The sequence below is a fragment of the Pinus tabuliformis genome, chromosome 4_1 (genome assembly GCF_031772625.1).
Source record: "Pinus tabuliformis cultivar Carrire ecotype Pingquan chromosome 4_1, CPIR1, whole genome shotgun sequence".
Classification (NCBI taxonomy): Eukaryota; Viridiplantae; Streptophyta; class Pinopsida; order Pinales; family Pinaceae; genus Pinus; species Pinus tabuliformis.
Genome location: NC_142303.1, coordinates 519,783,716 through 519,807,716, shown reverse-complemented (window position 1 = coordinate 519,807,716; position 24,001 = coordinate 519,783,716). Strand labels below are relative to the sequence as shown.

Genomic DNA, 24,001 nt, shown 5'->3' with positions numbered 1-24,001 from the left:
ATTTCTTTTCAAAATCCAACATGATCAATATTATCGAGATGTTGTAATTGATTATGATTCAGTGAATTCTCTGCCCGAAAGATCAACAATGTCTCCTCCAGGCTTAAATTTGTTGATTGTGATATTGAAGAATCTAAGATCAATGAAACTAATAATGAAGGGTTTCCTGCTAAGCATTTTCCCTCTCATCCTTCTTCTTTTGTTGCTCGCCTACCAAACGAACGAAGAGAAGTGGAAGAAATTAGAGCATTTCTTGATAATGTTGATTCTTCACATGTTCAAGACATGGATTGGCCCAGTATTGGAACCTCTCCAGTGAATGAATATAATACAGAGGGGTTATTAGATATGGAATTCCCAACATTGTTCCCCATTGGTGATGCTGATTGGTTGCAACCACGTATTTGTAGTGTTGAACTTCATGAGTATGCATTGCATCTTCTTAGGTACTATGATCAAAGATTTGGAAGCCATCCTCGCTTTCGATATTACCTATTGAACATGATAATGCAGCATCAGAGCCAAGCAACTATTGCAGTTTTTGCAAAGAAACATTTACATGATAACTCACCTACAACAATTGAAGAGTTGTGTCACCAACTATCTGATTTACCAGATAATAAGTTGGCTGAGCATCTTATGCAGTTTGGTTCTTCTCTGAGAGGTACAAGGGCATACTGGACTAAGTGTCGAGCTGAATTGATTAACATGATTACTCAGTTAGGATGTCCATATTTATTTTTTACTTTGAGTGCAGCTGACACAAAGTGGCCAAAGTTGCATAACCTCATGCCCATACATTCACATTCTCGTTCTTTAAATGAGCATCGTATGAAAATTGAGAATGTTATCCAGTACCCTCATATTGTTGCGACATTTATGCACCATAGATTCAATATTTTTCGAGAGGAAGTTATCCAAAAATATCTTAAAGCTAAAGAATTTTTGTACAGGTTTGTGTTGTTGAATTTTTTTCTATACTTTTTCAACTTTATTATGATTCTATTTATATTGTTTGTAGTAACTATATCTTCATTTTTTTCAGATATGGTTGGCAACATAGAGGTTCAGCACATATCCTTGGTTTCCTATGGTTAGAAGGTGCTCCTGACATGGAAATACTTGATTGGTCAAATAGTTCTGATCTATAACTTGCAAAGATATTCTTCGACAAATATGTAACTGCATGGAATCCGTGTGACATACATCGTCTCAACATAATGGTTCCACGAAGCCTCAATGATGACCCTTGCCTGTTGAATACTAGTAAGATTTTCTCTTCTATTCCTCTTAATGATTATGAATAATGGTTAAACCGTGTCCAAAGGCACACAAAGTGTACTGTAGATTCTTGTTTGCACAAAAAGGGCACTATTCTAACATGTCGCTACAATGCTCCATGGGATCTTTGTGATGAGTCAAGATTGTTCATAGATGATCAAGGAAGAAAAAAATATGAGCCAACAAGAAATGATGACAGGCTTAATGTACATAATTTTAGGATATTCCGACACATAGGAAATAGTTAAGTACAACTTGGTCTAGTATAGAGTTAGGTATAGAGTTAGGTAAAGTGTGTTTCTTTACCGTTGTACATTTTGTAACTTACAATCCAACGGTCACGATATGTAGTGATCCGACGGTTCATTCTCTCCTTGGTATTACCGACACTTGATCCGTGGCTTGACACCCGATTGGTCCATGATTTCTATTTAAAGCGCATGGAGGGTCATTTATAGGGTAATCCGTGCATGAGAGAAACATATGTAAATTTTCATTCTTTTATTAATAAATAACCTGAAGTGGCCGCGTTGGCTCAGGCCGTGGACTGTTTCCCTCTTTGAGGGTTTTAACCACGTCAAAAATACTAGTGTATTGATCTGCGATCTGGTTGTGAGTGGTGTCCTTTGGTGTTCTGTCTGAGGAACTTACCCTATAAATTCCTACATGGTATCAGAGCTATTTGAGGGCCGCGTCCGTTGGTGATCCAAATATGAAGCCGGTAGAACTGCATCCGACTGCCGTTTCCTAGATCTACTGTTTCTGACTGCTTTCGGGCCGAGAGGACTGCTCTGTTGTGTTGGGAGCATTTGTTCCAGTGAGGAACCCCTTTCGTTTCACGTGAAAAGGTTTTCGGTAGCCCTAGCTGCGTCATTTTTAAGATCTGGAGGTATACAGTGTTTATTTGCAGTTTACAGTTATTTTCTCTCTGTTTATTTCAGTTTTGGTTTATTTAGCCTTTTTTATTACCGGATCTATACCTTTCATTTCTACGTATGCTCTTTGCCCTGCGACTCTGTGCGATCTGGGCAAATCAGAAACAGAAAGGAAGGATTTTTCTCATGCGTATGCTCTTTTCCCTGCGCCTTAGTGTGATCTCGGAAAATCAGAAACATTGAGAAAAATATTTAGTTTCCGGCTAAAGCTAACTTTGAGCCGCAAGGTTCATTTTTGAAAATATTTAGTTTTTCGGCTAAAGCTAACTTCGAGCCGTAAGGTTCGTTTTCTTTGCATGTCCGTGTTGAGTTTTTTGTTTTTTGTTTTGTAGGGAAAAAGAGCTTTCTCAAAGCAAGCACGCAACCCAAAGCACCCCCCCCCCCCCTCTCTCTCTCTCTCTCTCTCTCAAATTTTTTGTATAGCTCAATTGGTTCAAAGCTATTTTAAGAGAGTAGAGGTCTTGGGTTCAAGTCTCCATTTTGTGGGGGCAGACTTTTTCATTTCCGCACATTCTCGCACTTCGTCGGCAACTTCATCAACTTTTTTTCAAAAAGCCATAACTTCTTCATCCGGAAGCCGTTTTCAGAGCCGTTTTTTTTAAACCAGCCTAATTTTTCGAGATCTATCCATTGGAACACTTATTTTCAGCATCTTTAGCTTCAGTTTCTGTTGAAATGGAAAGTCAATACCAAGTTACCCTTGACAGCACCAACTACTTCCAATGGTTGTCCTACATTGAGGATTTACTTAGAAGTAAAGGTCTCTACAGAATAACCTCAGGCCAAGAAAAGAAACCGAAGGATGAAGATAAAGCTGCTAAATGGGAAAATAGGCAAGATCAAGCACGTGGATTGATAGGGATGTCTATTTCTCCAGATCTTAGATTCCATATTGCAGAACTTGATACTCCTGATGAAGCAATGAAACAAATCAATAAAGTTTTTGGTATTAAAAATGAACTTAGAGCCCATCAACTTGAAAATGAGTTGCTTACTTTGGACCCTAATAATTTTTCTTGCATTGAAGATTTCTTGTCCAAGTTCAAGACCCTTAGATATCTCTTGGAAGGTGTTAAAGTTAAGAAAGAAGATAGTAACCTTATCTATTCCATTCTTACAAAGTTGGGACCAGCCTACTCTGTGTTTGTTTCCACCTTCCATTCTACAAGAGAAGCCTTCATTTCTCAAGGAACAGACTACAAGTCCCCTTCCTTTGACTCTTTTTGTGATTCTTTAATAAGAGAACAAGAAAAACTCTTACACCTTGGTCTTCTTAATCTTGGAAACTCTTCCAAGAAAGCGTTAGCCGCCCAGCAGCAACCAAATTCAAAGAATCCTAAGAAGTCATATCCTAAAGAGAATGGTCCTAAACCAAACAAGGGTCCTAAGCAATCTCAGCCTCAAAATGAAAAATCATTTCAACAAAATGATAAGACAAATAAAAACAAATGGAAGAAGACTGATAGACATTGCAACTTTTGTAATCGAGATGGCCACTTAGAATCCAAATGCTTTAAGAATATGGAAGCCTTGGAAGCATCGATGAAGAAACATAACATCCATGTGGAGCATTCTTCAACTTCAACTTCATCTTCAGGAATGGCACTTTCTGCATGTGGTTGTCAATCATCTCGGTCTGGTTATGCATTAAATGTATCTTCTTCTTCTCATTCTCATGAATGGCTCATTGATTCTGGAGCTTCTTATCACATGGCCAAAAACAAAGCCATGTTTTCTTCTTTAAATGATTGTAACACCAAAAATATATATGTTGGTGATGATAGATCTCTTAGTGTTGTAGGGACTGGAACTGTTCATCTAGACAATGGTCAGTTTAATGATGTATTATGTGTTCCAACCTTATCCTGCAACCTTCTATCTGTATATCAGATAACTCATTCAGGTGAAGGTAAAATCGTTGAATTTTCACCTCATGATGTTGTAATCAAGGACCTAAGAGATCCTAAAAAGATTTTAGCTACTGGCATTGCTAATGATTCTACAAGGTTGTATAAGTTTCACAACTTTGGGTCATCAAATCTTCCCTCAGTATTTGTTGCTCATAACGATGAAGTGAGCAAACTTTGGCATGAGCGATTTGGTCACTTAAACTATCGCTCCCTTCAGCATCTATGTAAAGAAAATATGGTGACAGGTCTTCCTATGGTATCTTGCAGAGATGGTGTTTGTTCCGGATGTGTACTCGGAAAACATCATCAGGACAGTTTTGAAAAACGTGCCTCTTGGCATGCCTCAGACCCTTTACAGCTTGTGCATAATGATTTATGTGGTCCACTTCTAGTTCTGTCATTCTCTGGCTGCAAGTATTTCTTAACTTTCATTGATGATTTCTCCAGACACACTTGGGTATACTTCTTAAAACTCAAGGGTGAAGTATTTAACACATTTTTGGCCTTCAAGGCCTTTGTTGAAAAACAATCTGGACATCAAATTCTTAAGCTAAGATCTGATAATGGCGGAGAATATGTTAAAAACACATTCATCAACTATTGCACTGAGAATGGAATTCAAATGCAACATACTGTTCCATATACTCCACAACAAAATGGTGTAGCTGAAAGGAAGAATCGCACCTTAAAGAAAATGGCTAATTGTATGCTACAATCTAAAGGACTTGGTCTTAGTTTTTGGGCAGAAGCAATTAACTGTGCAAATTACATAATAAATCGCACTCCTACTAAGGCTTTAAAGAATATCACTCCAGAAGAAGCATGGAGCTCAATCAAACCAGATGTAAGTCACTTTCGTGTTTTTGGAAGTGAAGCGTGGGCCCATATTCCAGATGAAAAGCATAAAGCTTTAGAACCTAAGAGTGAAAAATGTACTTTTGTTGGATATTCTGAAGATGTCAAAGGCTATAGACTTATTCCATTTAAGTCCAAAAATGTTATCATTAGAAGAGATGTAAAATTTGATGAAAATATATCGGCCTGCGAGCCTAGTCCGGCGGATGTGCCACCTCTTCCTATCTCTTCTACTTTTGAAAACATTTCTTCTTCAGATGATGAAAGTGAGGATGACAATCCTCCACCACCATCTCAGGATCCTCCTTCAGCTCCTCAGCTTCCAAAATGGGTTCGTGCTACTCGAGATGCAGCAGGTGATCTTGCCGGTGATCCTACAGATCAGCGACGTACACGTTCTCAGTTCGAGAGAGCCTCTTCTTTACTGGCTCAAGCTCCAGTAAATTATGATCCTGACACCTTTGCAGAAGCTTCAGGCCATCCAGATTGGGAAGCAGCTATGAATGAAGAATATCATTCATTATTGGCAAATGATACATGGGATCTTGTTCCTCTACCAAAGGGACGAAAACTTGTTAGATGCAAATGGGTTTACAGAACCAAGTATGGATCAGATGGGAAAGTTGATAAACATAAAGCTCGTCTTGTTGCTAAAGGTTTTTCATAGGTTGAAGGCATTGACTACACTAAAACCTTCTCCCCTGTTGCCAAAATGAACTCTATCCGTCTTGTTCTTTCCCTTGCTGCCTCGTTCAAATGGGAAGTTCATCGGATGGATGTTAAATCTGCCTTCTTGCATGGGGACTTGCATGAAGAAATCTACATGGAACAACCCATTGGCTTCATAAAAACAGACTCCAGCCTTGTATGTCAGCTTAAGAAATCCCTTTATGGTCTCAAGCAAGCTCCTCGAGCTTGGTATGCCAAAATGGATAGCTTTCTTTTAGAATCTGGCTTTTCTAGGTGTCATTCTGACAATACTGTCTACACCAAGCAAGTGGGCAAGTCTCTTATCATTCTTGTTCTTTATGTTGATGATCTTATCCTTACCAGTAGTGATCCCAACCTTATAAACCATGTGAAGTCTAGCCTTAAAAGGAAGTTTGAAATGACAGACTTAGGACACTTACATTATTTTCTCGGTCTTCAAGTCTTGCAATCCAAGGAAGGTATTTCCCTTTCTCAGTCCAAGTATGCCTGTGATATTCTCCGCCACTTTCACATGGAAGACTGTAAGCCAGCCCCTTCTCCCTTTCAGTCTGGAGTAAAACTTTTAGTCACTTGTACTTCTCCTGAAGTTGATGCTACCTTATACCGTCAACTTGTAGGAAAACTTTTGTATCTAACCCATACTCGTCCTGACCTTTCCTTTGTTGTTGGCCTTGTTGCTCGGTTTATGCAAAACCCACGTGAAAGTCATTGGAAAGCAGCTAAAAGAATATTGCGTTATGTTCGAGGTACAGTTCAGTTTGGGATTCATTACAGTGCCGAAGCAGCTCCTCTATTGGTTGGTTTCATTGATTCTGATTGGGTTGGTGACCCTGATGATCAGAAGTCTACTGCCGGTTATGTGTTCACTCTTGGTTCAGGACCTATTACATGGGCTTGTAAGAAACAAGCTGCCATTTCTCTTTCATCAGCAGAAGCAGAGTATCGTGGTGCCGTAGAAGCTAGTAAGGAAGCCTTGTGGCTTCGTCAGATCCTGTCAGAGTTTTGCTTTCAACAGCAGCATCCGACTACACTTTGGTGTGATAATCAAAGTGCCATTCAGCTATGCAAAGATCCAGTCCAACATCAGCGCAGAAAACACATTGAACTACACATGCACTTCATCAGAAAGCTCATTCATGACCATGTTCTTGAAGTGAAATATTGTTCAACAGATGATCAAGTTGCAGACATCTTTACAAAGGCTCTCACAGAGGCGAAGTTCACTAAACTTCGATTTATGGTTGGATTTCAGGAAGTTTTCACTAAGGGGGGATAGGCTCTAGTGCCTCCTTCCTTCTCCTATTGTGTCATATTTGTAAATCCTTCAATCCTATCCCAAGTTGTTCTTAAGGGGGGATGTTAGGATATTCCGACACATAGGAAATAGTTAAGTACAACTTGGTCTAGTATAGAGTTAGGTATAGAGTTAGGTAAAGTTTGTTTCTTTACCGTTGTACATTTTGTAACTTACAATCCGACGGTCACGATATGTAGTGATCCGACGGTTCATTCTCTCCTCGGTATTACCGACACTTGATCCGTGGCTTGACACCCGATTGGTCCATGATTTCTATTTAAAGCGCATGGAGGGTCATTTGTAGGGTAATCCGTGCATGAGAGAAACATATGTAAATTTTCATTCTTTTATTAATAAATTGCCTGAAGTGGCCATGTTGGCTCAGGCCGTGGACTGTTTCCCTCTTTGAGGGTTTTAACCACGTCAAAAATATTGGTGTATTGATCTGCGATCTGGTTGTGAGCGGTGTCCTTTGGTGTTCTGTCTGAGGAACTTACCCTGTAAATTCCTACACATAACATTGACCTTCTAACAATGTGGCATGCAAAGGTTGATTGTCAGCCAATGCTTTCTCGCTATGCTATCTTGAAATATATTGCTAAGTATACATCAAAAGCAGAACAAAGGTTTGAAAGTTTTTTTTTTTTTTTCTCCGTAAAAACTAGCTAAGTCATATATTAACTGTACAAGTAAAAATTACAGACTGTAAGACGAGTTTTCCAGGGCCTCTGGTAGCACCCTGGGAACCTTGACCAAAATTCTGAAGGCTCCCACGCAGGGAAAGCCTTATCAAAACCATTCAGACCATACTCGACACTAAAAGCTCCCACGCAGGGGCAGCACCGGATCAAATTTGCAAAAACAGTTCTAGAAATCAACGGACTCCCAGTGGAGCCACAGAAAGAGGACCCAACACATTACTGCCCATGCAGGGGCTAACTGCCAAAAGGGACTGACTCAACAACCAGATAGAAGTGAGCAAGACAGAATCGCTCGACGTGGACCAATTGAAATTAAGATCAGACCAGAGACAAGGCTTAATTACATATGGCGACGATGCAAGCATCAGCTGCCAGCAAGCAAAACGAAAATGCAAGAGAGAAGTACCCGCGTCTGCGTCTGCGTTAATCCTTGTGATGAGTTGAAGATGAAGGAAGGGTCGCGAAATAGGCATCAGCTTCTTCAACGAGGCTTTTGTCCTCCACAACATACGCCCAGCCATCCCCCTCTGGTCGTCCCTCCCACATCTTTCTCCATGTCTCTTCATCAATATCTGAAGGAGCTGGCCCCACCGGAGGAGAGGTATCGTGCGGTCCAGCCTCAGACGCTGGTGGCTCCATAGCTGAGCTCTGTTTCCCTGCTTCATGTTCTCCTTTGTCAATTTCTTTGCCTTTGCCTTCCGCTTGCTTCTCCTGCAAGTTCTGAGGGGTGTTCTCCCCATTTCCTTCCCGAAGTTTTGTGAACATGACTGAGATGTGGGCATTGAGCCCTGGGTTGCTCTCAGAACTTTGCAATGTGAAAACCACTGAGCCAAAGGAGGGAAGCTCGGATTTTTCTTCATTAGCGCTCCCAACCTCCAAGAACTGACTGATGGGGAGTGGGGTAGCTCTGGCTCTCCTATGGCAATAGCAGCAGCAGCAGTGGTGATGCTCATCCACTGCTGGGGCTCGCGAGGAGGAACCTCTTGCTGGACCTCTCCTACATGGCTGTCGTTGTCGGAGTTTAACCATGGTGATTCTGAATCTTTTCTTGTGTGTTTGCAAGTGAGCTTGGAGTCGAAGACAGAGCCAATTGTTTCCCAGATCTCTCTCTGGTGCCCAATTTCCTTTCTGAGACCCGTCCCTTGGTAGCAAGGTGGACCAATTCCAGTTCTTACCCTGCAATTGAGCCAATTGCCGCCGTCTACATGACCAGCAACCAAAGTGGCAATGGCAGTGACAGTGACCACGAGAAACCAGGCGTCGAGGTGAACGAAGCTGCCACCGCCTCGGCTCTCTGTAATTTCCCCTCTTCCAAAATTCTTCAGACAATAATTCCTTGCGCACTCCATCGCGCCTGATAAACTCTGCCTTATGCCCTCGATCCAGGCGCGCATTAAGTGCTCTCTGCAGATCCATAAACCTACCACCCTTGCCATTAACTGCATTAACGCAGCTGGGGGGTTCATGTTAAGGTTGATGGCCTTCCCCTGGTGGCCGTATTGTTTACACGGGGCAGCCCATGCGTGGCATGTGGCGTGCCCATCTCTTCCGTCCCGCCACCCGCATCCGAGGAACAAAGGTTTGAAAGTTATCATCATATGTTAACTAGAATTTCAAATTCTATTGGCTCCGAGGATCATGCTTTATGTTCATATAGAAAGTTTCTTGCAGAAACGATTGTTGACCATGACATTGGAGCACAAGAAACATGCCATATGTTGCTTAAGCTACCTCTTGTTGTTTGTAGTTAGAAATTTGTTTCCTTAAATGTTGGAAGAAAGATTTTTAGGAAAATCTCAAGGGATGGCTTGCAATGTTCATTTGAGAATACTTTTGTTCAACATTATCAGAAGAGACCTTTTTTCCTTGAACATCTATCTTTGATAGAAACAACAAGATCTTGGACATTTGATAGCAAGCGTAAACAAGATCCATGGAAGCCTATAGATGTTCATGCTATTTTTCGGGTTTGGCCACAATTTTATTCTATTCCTGGTGAGGCTTCAGAGGAATTTGAAACCTTTTGCTAGACATAATTGCTCTTGTACAAGCCATTTCGTGACATTCCTACAGAAATTGGCCTTTCAGTTGAAATTATTATTGAAAATTGGAGGAATTTTCAATATCGAGCATGGCATGTTGATCGAAATCCATCAATTATAGACAATATTGAAGATGAAGAAGATGGTGATTTTTCTAACCAGGAAATGAATCTTGAAGATGATTTTCAAGAATGGCAGATTTTCTCTCGCTTGGTTCCACCAAATGATGTGAATGTTTCTGATCTTCACACCCTTGGTCGAAGGGACTTTGATATATCCTTTGACTCAGAAAGTATAACTATTTCTGATGATGTTGCAGAAGAAGCTATTAATTTTATAAGGAATGCAAAATCAAGGGGTGATATTTTTGACCTTTCAAACATAACATTTGCATCTCCATATTCTTTGTTGGAAAAACAACGAATTTCTTTTGAAATTGTCTTAAGGCACTTTGTTGAATATGAGATTCATGAAGCTCTTCTTATGATTATTCAGGGCACTGTGGGCACTGGGAAGTCTTTCCTTATCCATTGTATTTTTGAAGCTCTTTCTAATTCGTCAAGTAATGGAAGAATCCCTTTGCTTCTTCTTGCCCCAATAGGAATAGATGCTTTTAATATACATGCAAAAACAATACACTCAGCTCTAAAAATTCCAATTAAAGATATGCAGCCACTACAGGGGCAGTCACTTGCAGTATTCCAAGAAGAAATGTGACATGTTAGATATATATTGATTGATGAAATGAGCTTTCTAGGATCAAGGTTGTTTATGCAAATAGATGCTCGATTATGAGAAGCATTTCCAGAGAAAAAGAATTGTCCTTTTGGTGGAAGATCCATCATCCTTGTGGGTGACCTTGGCCAACTGCCTCCTGTGAGAGATAAGCCTTTGTATGCAGGTAATACAGTAGGGAAAGTCTTGTGGAACAAATTCAACATTGTTGTCACTCTTGAAACAATCTTTCGCCAAAAAGGGAATAATGAGAAACAATCTTCTTTTCGTAGAGTCCTTAATAACATAAGAAATTTAGAACCTGTTCTTGAAGATTGGGAGTTTCTTATTTCATGGACTGATATGAAGTTGCATCCTAGAGAAAGAGATTTATTTAATGCAGAAGTTCACATGTTTCCAACAAATAATTTGGTCTCCTTCCATAATAGGCATATGTTAAAATCATTAAATTCTCCAATTGCATGATGTGTTACTGAGCATTCAAGGCGTTCAGAAATCAGTGGTGTTGATGATGATCAATTGGACCGTGAAGTTTTGTTGTGTCGTACTCAGCGTGTTATGTTGACATGTAATTTATGGGTTGAAGCTAGCTTGGTGAATGGTGCACTTGGTTATGTTAAGGATATATTTTATCCGCCTACCTCTAAGCCACCTCAACTTCCAATGTTCACAACTGTTGTTTTTGATAAGTATGTTGGTGTTCCATTTGATGCAAGCAATCGAAACATTGTCCCTATCACACCAGTGATAAGAGGAAATCGAAAACAAATTCCTTTGAATATGTCATGGGATCTTACAATCCACATGTCACAGGGATTGACTTTAGAACGAGCATCAGTTGATATCGAGAATAAAGAGCAGCAAGGCCTTACCTTCACAACCATATCAAGAGTGAAATCAATAGATGGTTTACGCATTGCACCACCTTTCTCTTTTCAACGTTATGCCAAGATGAAAGATAACACATATGTTACAATTAGGAAGAAGGAAGAGGAGCGATTGAAGTCCATATCGCTATGACATACAACAAATAACATTGTGACCTTCTTTATAGTATGTTTTTTGAATTGCTTTTATTTTCCTCTTGATTTAATTTTAATATAATAATCATTTTCATATATTTATGAGATTAATAAATTCATCATATTCATAGTAATATTTGAGAAAGTTGTTTACATCATTTTTCATGTTGTTCAATTTACTTATTTTTTTAAGTGCCTATTGTTATTTTCTTTGCAACAGACCATTCAAACATAAACAACGAGTTATATGAACCAATCATTCAAAATCATTTTTATAACTGGTTCATATTGATATTAATATTGTGGATTCATATTACATCATGAAATGAAAAAATGGAGGTTTTGAATATTGGCCATGGTTTTATTCTATTTCCATGGTTTTTTCTATTGTATTGTGAAATGAGGCTTATATTTGTAGAAATTTTTATATCATTTGGTTCATGTAACACTAGATTGTTTTTTTTTTTTAATGTAACACTATAACATTAAGTTTTTTAACATAAATACAAATGGGGTGTTATGTTATATATATATATATATATATATATATATGCTTATTTATTTGTGCATGTCTTTATTGATTTTGCTAGAGCTATAAGATTTCTTTCCTATCTTCAGAACAAGTTTGATAAAAAACATGGGTTCCATCTTGCTTTTATTGATGATCATATTCGTGAGCTAGATCAAATGAAAACACATGTAAAATACTTGAAACATGTGCACTAGAGGGAGTCTCAAAGGAGAATAAGAAGGAATTGGTTGGAAAGTGTTAAGTATCGTGATCATTTTCCTGTTGATTTGAATTGGTGCTGCTTTTGTCATCAGTCTAGTTGTGTTTTGAAAGAGGTCGCTCCATAGATGACTTTTGATGGAGTGTTTCAAGTTCAATTTTGTAGTGGAATTATTTGATGTAAAGAAAACAAAAAATATATGTTAAGACTCAATGTTCTTTATGTGGTTGGAATGTTGGTTAAACTGAATTTTTTTTCTCGTTGTTGTTTTTATGTACAAAATTGTATATCTCTGATCTTAAAATGTCCTATTATGTTGTTCTTCTTTATATCCAATGTGTGCAATTTAGATGTGTTTTTTTCATTTATGTTGCTTTGCTCCAATGGTAGTGTTACTATTTTATTTATTTCTCTTGCATTTGTGATTGTTATGGTATTTTGTGTGGATCCCTTCACTTTGTTTACATCTTTCATAAATGAAAATATTGTTTACATTTATAATATTATTGTTGGGCTTTCATGTTCTAGGTGTTTATATCAATATTCTTGAGATTTATATTATTAATACATTCATGTATTGATATCAATGTATGTATGGCTTAAAATTTATTTATTGTTTATAATGTAGTATTATAAATGTGTTATTATTAATGTGATGATGATTTATATTGTTTTAATTCTTTATGGTTTGCAATGTGGTTCTTATATTGGTTTTGGTTTATGTTTTTTATTATTGTTTTGTGTTATAGCATTATTTATGTTTATAATATTGATGCCATGGATTTAGGGCTTAGGTTCAATTTACTATTTCCTTGGGTTTATAATATTAAATGATTAGGTTTATTTGTTCTTTAAGTTTGTAATATTAATAATTCCTTCAGTTTATCATTTATTCCCTTTGGTTTATTAATCCCAAATATTAAGGTTTAAATAATAGTCCTAAGGTTTAATGTTAATCCCTTACATTTACAATGTTTATCCCTTCAATTTATTAACGTGTTGCTTTCATAATATTAACAATCCCTAGGGTTTATTGATCCCTTAGGTTTATAATATTCATAGTCACGTGGGTTGATCAATCCATTGGGTTTAAAATATTAATTCCTATTAATCCCTTCTATTTTTAATATTGATCCCTTGCCATTTTTTATCCCTTGGGTTTCTAATATTTTTCCCTTGGGTTTATTAATTCCTTAGGTTTATAATATCAAATGCTTGGGTTTCTTTGTTCTTCAAATTTTTAATATTAATAATTCCTTGGGTTCATAATCCCTTGAGGTTTTAGTGTTAATCCCTTGGGTTTATTATTCCTTTGGGTTTATAATATCAATCCCTTGGGTTTATTATTCCCTTGGGTTTATATTATTAGTCCATTTTGTTTAATAATATTCCCTTAGGTTCATAATCCCTTGGGGTTTTAGTATTAATCCCTTCGGTTTATAATATCAAGCACTTGGGTTTATCATTCCCAAGTAAAACATGGTTTATTATGATTTCGACTATGGTCCAACATGGAATTGTGATAAGGATTGTCTCAATATGAAAATCAACGATGGTCAATCATGTTTATTTTAATGTTTATAATATTTGTCTTAGGGTTTATATACGTTGGGTCTATAATATTAATCCCTTAGGTTTAATATTATTTCTTTGGGCTCATAATCCCTTGGGGTTTTAGTATTAATCCCTTCGTTTTATTACTCCTTTGGGTTTTTCATATTAATCACTTGGGTTTATTATTCCCTTAGGTTTATAATATAGATCATGGTAAACCATTGTCAATCATAGCCAACCATGGTCAACCATACTTGAATGTCACATTGTGACAAGGATTGTCTCACCATGAAAATAAATCTTGTTTATTTTAGTCTTTGTAATATTTATATTTGGGTTTACAAATGTTGGGTTTATAATATTAGTCCCTTGGGTTTAATATTATTCTCTTGGGTTCATAATCCCTTGGGGTTTTAGTATTAATCCCTTGGGTTTATTATTCATTTTGGTTTATAACATCAATCCCTTGGCTTGATTATTCCCTCACGTTTATAATATCAATAATGGTCAACCATGGTTGAATGTCACATTGCCAGAAGGATTGTGTCACCATGAATAAATCATGTTTATTTTAGTCTTTGTAATATTTATATTTGGGTTTACAAATGTTGGGTTTATAATATTAGTCCCTTGGGCTTAATATTATTCCCTTGGGGTTTTAATATTAATCCCTTCGGTTTATTATTCCCCTAGGTTTATAATATCAATCCCTTGGGTTTATTATTCATTTGGGTTTATAATATCAATCCCTTGGGTTTATTATTCCCTTAGGTTTATAATATCAATCATGGTCAACCATTGTCAATAATAGCAAACCATGGTCAACCATGGTTGAATGTCACATTGTGACAAGGATTGTCTCACCATGAAAATAAATCATGTTTATTTTAGTATTTGTAGTATTTATATTTGGGTTTACGAATGTTGGGTTTATAATATTAGTCCCTTATGTTTAATATTATTCCCTTGGGGTTTTAGTATTAATCCCTTGGGTTTATTATTCATTTGGGTTTATAATATCAATCCCTTGGGTTTATTATTCCCTTAGGTTTATAATATCAATCATGGTCAACCATGGTTGAATGTCGCATTGTGACAAGGATTGTCTCACCATCAAAATAAATCATGTTTATTTTAGTGTTTGTAGTATTTATATTTGGGTTTACCAATGTTGGGTTTATAATATTAGTCCCATGGTTGAATGTCACATTTTGACAAATATTGTATCACCATGAAAATAAACCATGTTTATTTTAGTGTTTGTAATATTTATATTTGGGTTTACCATATTAGTCCCATGGTTGAATGTCCCATTTTGACAAATATTGTCTCACCATGAAAATAAATCATGTTTATTTTGGTCTTTGTAATATTTACATTTGGTTTTATGAATGTTGGGTCTATAATATTAGTCCCTTGGGTTTAATATTATTCCCTTGGGTTCATAATCCCTTGGGGTTTTAGTATTAATCCCTTCATTTTATTATTCCTTTGGGTTTAGAATATCAATCATGGTCAACCATTGTCAATCATAGCAAACCATGGTCAACCATGTTTGAATGTCGCATTGTCACAATGATTGTCTCACCATCAAAATAAACCATGTTTATTTTAGTGTTTGTAGTGTTTATATTTGGGTTTAACAATGTTGGGTTTATAATATTAGTCCCATGGGTTTAATATTATTCCCTTGGGTTCATAATCCCTTGGGGTTTTAGTATTAATCCCTTAGTTTTATTATTCCTTTAGGTTTATAATATCAATCCCTTGGGTTTATTATTCCCTTAGGTTTATAATATTGATCATAGTCAACTATTGTCAATCATAGACAAAAATGGTTAACCATGGTTGAATGTCACATTGTGACAAGGCTTGTCTCACCATGAAAATAGACCATGTTTATTTTATTCTTTTTAATATTTATATTAGGGTTTACCAATGTTGGGTTTATAATATTTTTTTTCTATATAATACTACCTAAGCACCCACAGGTGATTTGAACCGGTGACCTATCGCAAGGAGTGCCTTAACAGAACACCCATTCACCATCAATCCAAAACCCCGTGGGCTTGGGTTTATAATATTAGTCCCTTGGGTTTAATATTATTTCCTTGGGTTCATAATCCTTTGGGTTTTTTATTAACTTGGATTTAGTGTTTGTAGTGTTTATATTTGGGTTTATCAATGTTGGGTTTATAATGTTAGTCCCATGGGTTTAATATTATTCCCTTCGGTTCATAATCCCTTGGGGTTTTAGTATTAATCCCTTCGTTTTATTATTCCTCTGGGTTTAGAATATCAATCATGGTCAACCATTCTCAATTATAGCAAACCATGGTCAACCATGTTTGAATGTCACATTGTGACAACGATTGTCTCACCATCAAAATAAACCATGTTTATTTTAGTGTTTGTAGTGTTTATATTTGGGTTTAACAATGTTGGGTTCATAATCCCTTGTGGTTTTAATATTAATCCCTTAGTTCTATTATTCCTTTAGGTTTATAATATCAATCCCTTAGGTTTATTATTCCCTTAGGTTTATAATAGCGATCACGGTCAACCATTGTCAATCATAGACAACCATGGTCAACCATGGTCAACCATGGTTGAATTTCACATTGTGACAAGGATTGTCTCACCATGAAAATAAACCATGTTTATTTTAGCCTTTCTAATATTTATGTTAGGGTTTACCAATGTTGGGTTTATAATATTAGTCTCTTGGGTTTAATATTATTTCCTTGGGTTCATAATCCCTTGGGGTTTTAGTATTAATCCTTTGGGTTTATTATTAACTTGGGTTTATAATATCAATCATGGTCATCTTTATTAATCTCTTCTGTTTGTAATATCAATCCCTTGCACTTCTTGATCCCTTAGGTTTTTAATATTTATTCGTTCGTTTCACTAATTGCTTGGGTTTATAATATTAAGCGGTTGGGTTTATAATATTAATCCCTTTTGTTTAATATTATCCCTTTGGTTCATAATCCTTGGAATTTTAGTATTAATCCCTTGGGTAATAATAAACAAAAGGGACTAATATTATAAACCCAATGTATACAAACCCAAAGATAAATATTAAAAATACTAAAATAAACATGGTTGAATTAATCAAGCCTAATAATAATAATAATAATAATAATTATTATTATTATTATTATTATTAATTATTATTACTAATACTATCATGAATTTATATTATTATAATAATATTAATATAATAATCATAAATATATAAATATATAAGAATATCATTGTTATTATTTATATAGTTATTAATTATCATAAATAGTTGGTCTTTAAAAAATTACACATAATAATTCACTTATAACAATTCTAATTATTATAACAATTCTAATTATTATTGGATCATGGTTATTATTGTGAGCTAATATTATTATAATAATAATTTAATATAATTGTGATTATTATTATTATTATTATTTTATATTATTATTATAATAATATAATAATAATCATAATATATTATTATAATAATAATAAAATAATATAATAGTAATTATTATTATTAATATTAATATAATAGCTATTATATTATTATTAGTATTATAATAATATTAATTATGTTATTATTATAATAATTATTATATTTGTATATTATTATAAGAATATAATGATAATCTAATATTATTATGAGCTATTCTTATTACTAATTAATATTACTAATATTATTATGAGTTTATATTATTATTATAATATTCATATAATAATATATATGAATAATCTGGTTGTTAATATTTATATAGTTATTAATAATCATAAATAGTTGGTGTTTAAAAAAATACCCATAATAATTATTAATGTAGTTGATATAAGCCTATCGGCGTATATCAACCACATTGGAAAATGTTGTTGTATATATGTTTCATGTTGGTAAATGTGGTTGTGCTAGTAATTAATATTAGAAAATATTTTGTTAATTATCTACCACAATTCTTTCAATTCCCAAACAGTTATTCAAACTATTTACACAATTTATTTATAATTAACTGAAAAACATAAATATTCAAATATTATAGCCAGTTTTATAAAATTATATCAAGGAATGAAAATGAATGATGAATTTTTTTGTTTAATCAATTGATAACTATATTATTAATAAATTTTATGCAACATTTTAAACCGGGATTATGATAGTATTGATTGAAGAATGAAAATGAATGATGAATATCTTTTTTTTTTTGTAATCAATTAATATCTATATTATTAATAAATTTTATGTAACATTTTACTTAGGAATCTGTGGATATTTATTTTAAGATATAACAAGTAGTTTATTATAATAATTTAATAATAATATATTATTTTATTATAAGATAATAATTTAATAATAATGTATTATTTTATTTTAAGATAATATTGAAGTATTTTCATTAAAATAAAATAAAAATATTTATTAAACTTTTAAAAAGTAAGATATTATTTAATTTCTTTTTTTAATAGGTTTGAAAAACATTTAGAGTAGTGTTCCAAGCTTAGTAGAATTTAAATGAGTTAAAAGGTAAAAAAGGTTGGCATTGTGGTAAATAATTTGAAATTTAAGTAGGCTATACTTTGAACAATCTAAAAGAAAATGATTTTCATATTCAATCTTCTTAGTGTCACAAGGGTGACAAGGTATTTCATCCTAAGAGGTTTTCGGATTTGACCAACATTAAGTTTCATGAGGGAGCTTACAAAAAAAAAAAAAATTAGCAATTTTTTTTCTCCTTGTATACTAGTCATGACAAGATACTTTTGATTTTGGAGATTTTGGTTGATCTCCTCCTTAGAATATCTCATTTTAATTTTTCCCTCTAACTTTTCATCACCCTAAAATTTCTCATATTTTAATGTTGTTTTCATTATGAAAAATAAATTATTCCTTTAATATCCAATAGTCAAATCAAGATCAGGTTTCCTTATGCCATTTTCCAATGATTTTAGGAAACCACTTATATTCTATATTATTGTAATACCTCTCAGTGAAAAGTAAATATTTAATTTATTTTTACTGCAGTGACTTGATAAGCCATAGGCTATGTGGAAAGCCTAGAGGGAAATTTAAATGTTTAACGTTATTTTTTTTTTTTTTAAATAGTTATTTAAAGCCATGGAATTTACGAGGAAAAGACACTAAATGAATTTTTTCACTTACCAGATATTTAAAGGACGTTTACTCTCTTTCCCTAGAGATAAATCATCTGAGTTAGGAAAAGAAGCCAAGAGGGTATGATAGGAAACTTGAGGAAACTAAGAAGGGAGAGAGAAAGAAACTAGTACCTTGAATAGAACGTTGTTAAGGGAAGGAATGACACTACGAGTTCGGGTATTCTTGAGCTGGTTGGTCCCAATGGAATCCCTAAGTCAGACTTGTTGAGTCTGTGATTTCTTGGGTTGGACTTGTACAATCTTGATGCCTTTGGACAAACCTTGTTAGGTCACTATCAAACAACTATTCTAGAAGAGGAAAACTGACTCGGGGGAGAATTGGTGGTTGTTCTTCTCATTGGTTGGGAGAAGTGGTATTTCTCCTTTGTGGATTCATTGGCAACCTAAGCCTAAACAAATAAGTATTTTGTGTTGTTAATGTTTCTTTCAAAATAGAAATTTTATTGTAAATTATAGTAGTATATGGGATCTTTATAAAAAAATTGTCCTAATGTACAAGTAGTGACTTTATGTAAAAGAATGATGAAACATTCTATAAACTTAGTAGAAAATGAATCCATGAAAAGACTTTGTTGTAGTCATAGTAACAGGGTGTGATAACATAATGGTAAATTTTATGCTAAATAATTTGTGACGAAGGGTTTAGAATATGTGAAAGAAAATGTTTAAGTGCTATAGTTAAAATTTTGTATGTCATTCTAGAATTCTAATATTATTATATATATATAGATAACCACTATAAAAACAGGTTAGTTCCTACCTAGTAGACAAAAGTCTCTTTTGGGAACAATCCATATTTATGTAGATGATTATACCTAAGCACTAAAGAAGGGTGCATGGCACGTCCTAGAATGGAACCAGGGCCCGCCTACCCACTGTAATCGCTACTAATAACTTCAATAAAAGCGAGTAATAATTTAACTTGAAACTTTGTAAAAGAATCTATGTAATAGATAGAGACACAAAAATTGAATAAACAATTGTCATTGAATAGGTATTATCATAAAAACAAATAGTACGAGAAGCAGAAGAAAAGAAATAACTATAAAAAGTGAACATGAATAAAATATTGAACAAACATTATTATGCAATAAAGGTATACAAATCGGGAAAAAATAAAAAATAAATAAAAACAAAATTTGTCGTCAATTAATCTTTTGTAATCTTTGGACCAGACTAGTCGTTGTGGCCCAACTGGTTAACACCAACAGCCGAGAAATAGTTCTGGGTCCCTTTTATAATTTGTAAAGGGTAAAACAAGCCTGGTATAGGTCCATTCTTAGTCATCTGATTAAACAACAACCAAAAAAGAAACTTAACGCACCCTTAAGGAACATAGTATTGTGCAATTTAATATAAAACAAAGAGGGAATATATATATATTTATATTGAAACTCCAAGGAATCTTTAATTAAATTGCCAGAGATACATCGCATATTGAAAAGCATTCCAACATATATCTAGCGACAACACAAAAATATATATAAAAACATATTGAAACTCCAAGGAATATTTAATTAAAAATTTCCAGAGATACATTGCGTAAGTAAAATAATTATGGCATACCTCTATATATAACACAAAAATATACATATAACAAGTTAATAGACGAATTCGTATAAATTTCCAAATTTACTTCTATGTTGAAAGAGACCGACAAGAGTCAGTAGAAAGGAAATCATAAAGTTATTAAGGTTTGTCCAAATGAATATGTCGGTATGGAACAATGAAATTCCTACCATACCAATTACAAACCCTAGATTAGGGTTAATAAAATAACGTTTTAAATCAGAATGAAAGTTGCGCAATATATAACAGATATATTGCAGATTTTGTAACCAAAGGTCTCTGGTAGCAGGAAGTAAAAACCCAAATTTTGTATAAGAGTATATAAGCCACCAAGGGCCAGTATCCCAATAGTCTTCTGAAATACATAATAAATAAATAACCCTAGCCGTGTAACGAAGTTACAACTCAATTCAATGGAACCCTCAGCCACTTTGATTCAAATTTAACTATTAACCATGAATTTGATAGAGAATATCCAATTGGGTCATGGGAATGTTGCTGGAAACCTAAAGAAACAAAAGTTGAATAAGAGCCTGTTTATGGCGGAGTTCCTTATTTGAGTGTTGTGCTTAAAGAACAAGGGAAAACAAAAAACCTAACCTGCACACAACAAAATTCAATTAGGTATCCACGTTTACAATGACATATTAATCATGAAGATAGGCGGTCGAGAAAGAAATTTCTTTACCTGCATGGTACCTTGATGAATTCAGGAAAGCCAAACTGGGGGACAGAGCAAGAACACATGAATAAGTCACCAAAAAATAGTCATAAGAGCTGCAAAAGGGTTGGTCGAGAGTTATAAGTAAGGGGAAAAGGCCATAATACCTTGATGGAAGAACTGGTAGCCACATCGAGACCTCGTGCTTCACTGATTTTGTACCTGTATATAAAACTGACACAATTTTTTTAGAGTAAGTGATAAATCTCCGATTCAAAATTCAACTAGAGGAGAAACACTCAAATGGTGAATCTCGGCAAAGCCCTGTTATTTACCAGGACCAAATGCAGTTGGGTATATTGCGAAAAAGGAATCAACCCTACTTAAGGTTTGTACATAGTTTGTAGAGCTCGGTAGAGAGAAGCGAAGGTGCTACTAACTGAAGATGCGACAAAGGGTGGTGGGATAGTTACCCCTTAATTGTTTCCCAAAATGTCAGACCATCTGATCCAAACCCTAAGTGATAAACAATGGAAAACATAATAAGTCACTTGTTTCAAATCCAACTACACCACCAACCCTATGCATGACAGCTGGACCTTCGGGAGAGTTCTTACACTTTGTTCAATACTTTCAATCAGGGATGATCAAGGTTGGTGCCAACAAAATAACCAATAAATTAATGTTATAATGGCACACTAATATGAAGGGTTTGAGACATATACAAGCCTAAGCCGCCAATATTAAATCAATACCATGGTTATAATATAACAAGACCCTCTAGCCCTAAGGGTTAGCTCAGTTGGTCAAAAATCGTGCCTCACCATTGGGAGGTCACAGGGTCTATTCCGCCCGAAGCCTTTGGGGTTAGGTCTTGCCAGTAGGCCGAGGGGCAAGTAGACCTTGTAAACATAGAAAATAATTAAACCTCATAACTCTATCAAGTGAAATGATATTTTTAATATAAGTACTAGCGCAAGAATGTGGAAAAAGAAATATAGATATAATAACCATTATTTAGTATAGTTGAAATATAGCTATGTATTACAAGGTAATTGATTAAAAAAAAATAGTATTAGTGGATGTTACATTTATTTAACATTCTCTTATGTTATAAATACTTAATAATAGATGTGTTCGTAATGGGGAAATATTTGTTTTCATGATGAGGAGAATAGGATGAGATATACTATTTTTTAAAATTTTGAAATTATATTAAAAAGACAATATTACACATTATTTTTAAAGAAAACAATAAAAATGTACATATTCCTAAAACAATTTAGAATGTAAACAAGCATAACAACCCATTATTAAATTCTTAAGTCCAAAAACTCTTCCAATTATCAATTATTCCTTAAAATGAAAAATGTTGCTAAACCCTCATGCAACTTTCATAAAATTAGGAGCTCAAAAAGTTCTTGTAACTATCAATGCATTGGTAACAGTATATCTAATATGTGTCCAGGGGAATCAAATCTCTTGATGTGAAAATATATTTTAGAGTGCAAAACTTATATAAAAAAACTTTGCACCTCAAATATTTGATCCCTCTCTCAACTTGATAGATGCATGTTAAGATGGATCTATACTAGTTCTCTCTATTTAATGTGTAATTTTTCATTGTTTAAATTGCATTTTTGAATGTATAAATAGATTCAATGCCTTGAAAATCTCCTTGAAGGTTTGGATTATGTAGACTACACAAATTAAACTTACAATTCCAAGAAATATTTGCTAGATTTCAAATGACCTAAAGCTATATCCAAAAAATGGCCTAAATGGAGAATCAAGAGACCACTTGAAATGTTTTCACCACAAGAATATTTCTTTTTTCAATTCATATATATATATATATAATTCACTTAACATATGTGTCAAAATATTTTATTTATGGACCTATTGTAGCGACTACAACCACCCTCCAAAATTTTGCCTACGCTTCAATTTTGCAGCCTCCCTTCTTATACACAAGAGCGCATCTTGCAAGGATCAAGCCACAAGCTTTTCCTCTGGAATTGCAAAGTGTGCAGTACAATTTGGCTCCAACTACGCATTGCACAGTTCTAGGAGCCATATTGTCATCTTGGCCATTGAGACTTTGCAATGTGCAGTCTCTCCTAGACCTCTGCCCAGGTTGAACTGTACATTGCGTAGTTTCAATCCAAAAGCTTCGACCTTGGTTGTTGGGACTACACAATGTGTAGTTCCCATAGGCATCTAGCCCCTCTTTCCAATGAGTATTGTGCAATTCTCCACGTCAAATGCCCATTTTGCTGCTTGATCCTGCTTTGTAAGTAGATTTTCTTAATATTGATATTTGCTTTCCGTGAGTGTCTTATCTGTCCCACATGTACAATAATTGTTGAACACCTCTCTAGCAGTCATTGTTACCATGGAAACTAAGAGAGATGCTTCAAAATAAATCACTGAAAGTAGTACTGAGGTAGTAGTTGAGCAAGCATCAATAGATTTTCCAGTGTATGCAGATACTCAGTTGTTTATAGGAAAGGGATCATCACTGACATGGTAGCATGTTAAAGATGATTTTGAAAAGGACTTTGAGGAAAACTTAGAGGACTGATAGGTGTATCCCATCATCCGGAAGTCAGGGTTATATAAGGTTGCATGCAAGTATCCAACCTTCCCGTGTGCAAATGTCATCAACTGGATTGTCTCACACGTTGATGAGAAGACTGTGACATTGAGTAGTGTCAACGTACATAAGCTTGTCACCTTCCGCACAGAAGGCTATCAGTGCATGTATCATTTTCCTGAGCCAGTAGAGTGCATGGACTCACTTTTCTATGCCACGCGTA

At 34.6% G+C, this 24,001-nt stretch overlaps 1 long non-coding RNA gene across 1 annotated transcript; it reads right to left on the bottom strand.

The window, feature by feature from the left end:
• Positions 1 to 20,612: 20,612 nt before the first annotated feature.
• Positions 20,613 to 21,643, bottom strand: LOC149176862 (uncharacterized). The gene is made up of 3 exons (XR_016258678.1): positions 21,350 to 21,643; positions 21,210 to 21,244; positions 20,613 to 21,027 (listed from the first exon to the last, which is right to left on the bottom strand). It is a non-coding gene; the product is annotated as an uncharacterized LOC149176862 (long non-coding RNA).
• Between the last annotated feature and the right edge of the window lie 2,358 nt (positions 21,644 to 24,001).